The sequence below is a fragment of the Oncorhynchus masou genome, chromosome 32, assembly GCF_036934945.1.
Source record: "Oncorhynchus masou masou isolate Uvic2021 chromosome 32, UVic_Omas_1.1, whole genome shotgun sequence".
Taxonomy (NCBI): domain Eukaryota; kingdom Metazoa; phylum Chordata; class Actinopteri; order Salmoniformes; family Salmonidae; genus Oncorhynchus; species Oncorhynchus masou.
Window position 1 is genome coordinate 17176535 of NC_088243.1, and position 1402 is coordinate 17177936.

The window sequence follows — 1402 nt, forward strand, 5'->3', positions numbered from 1 at the left end:
ATTTTGTAGATGACATCGCCGAAGTCGAGGATCGGTAGGATAGTCAGTTTTACTAGGGTAAGTTTGGCGGCGTGAGTGAAGGAGGCTTTGTTGCAGAATAGAAAGCCGACTATTGATTTGATTTTCGATTGGAGATGTTTGATATGAGTCTGGAAGGAGAGTTTACAGTCTAGCCAGACACCTAGGTACTTATAGGTGTCCACATATTCAAGGTCGGAACCATCCAGGGTGGTGATGCTCGTTGGGCATGCGGGTGCAGGCAGCGATCGGTTGAAAAGCATGCATTTGGTTTTACTAGCGTTTAAGAGCAGTTGGAGGCCACGAAAGGAGTGTTGTATGGCATTGAAGCTCATTTGGAGGTTAGATAGCACAGTGTCCAAGGACGGGCCGGAAGTATATAGAATGGTGTCGTCTGCGTAGAGGTGGATCAGGGAATCGCCCGCAGCAAGAGCAACATCATTGATATATACAGAGAAAAGAGTCGGCCCGAGAATTGAACCCTGTGGCACCCCCATAGAGACTGCCAGAGGACCGGACAGCATGCCCTCCGATTTGACACACTGAACTCTGTCTGCAAAGTAATTGGTGAACCAGGCAAGGCAGTCATCCGAAAAACCGAGGCTACTGAGTCTGCCGATAAGAATATGGTGATTGACAGAGTCGAAAGCCTTGGCAAGGTCGATGAAGACGGCTGCACAGTACTGTCTTTTATCGATGGCGGTTATGATATCGTTTAGTACCTTGAGTGTGGCTGAGGTGCACCCGTGACCGGCTCGAAAACCAGATTGCACAGCGGAGAAGGTACAGTGGGATTCGAGATGGTCAGTGACCTGTTTGTTGACTTGGCTTTTGAAGACCTTAGATAGGCAGGGCAGGATGGATATAGGTCTGTAACAGTTTGGGTCCAGGGTGTCTCCCCCTTTGAAGAGGGGGATGACTGCGGCAGCTTTCCAATCCTTGGGGCTCTCAGACGATATGAAAGAGAGGTTGAACAGGCTGGTAATAGGGGATGCGACAATGGCGGCGGATAGTTTCAGAAATAGAGGGTCCAGATTGTCAAGCCCAGCTGATTTGTACGGGTCCAGGTTTTGCAGCTCTTTCAGAACATCTGCTATCTGGATTTGGGTAAAGGAGAACCTGGAAGGGCTTGGGCGAGAAGCTGCGGTGGGGGCGGAGCTGTTGGCCGAGGTTGGAGTAGCCAGGCGGAAGGCATGGCCAGCCGTTGAGAAATGCTTGTTGAAGTTTTCGATAATCATGGATTTATCGGTGGTGACCGTGTTACCTAGCCTCAGTGCAGTGGGCAGCAGGGAGGAGGTGCTCTTGTTCTCCATGGACTTCACAGTGTCCCAGAACTTTTTGGAGTTGGAGCTACAGGATGCAAACTTCTGCCTGAAGAAGCTGG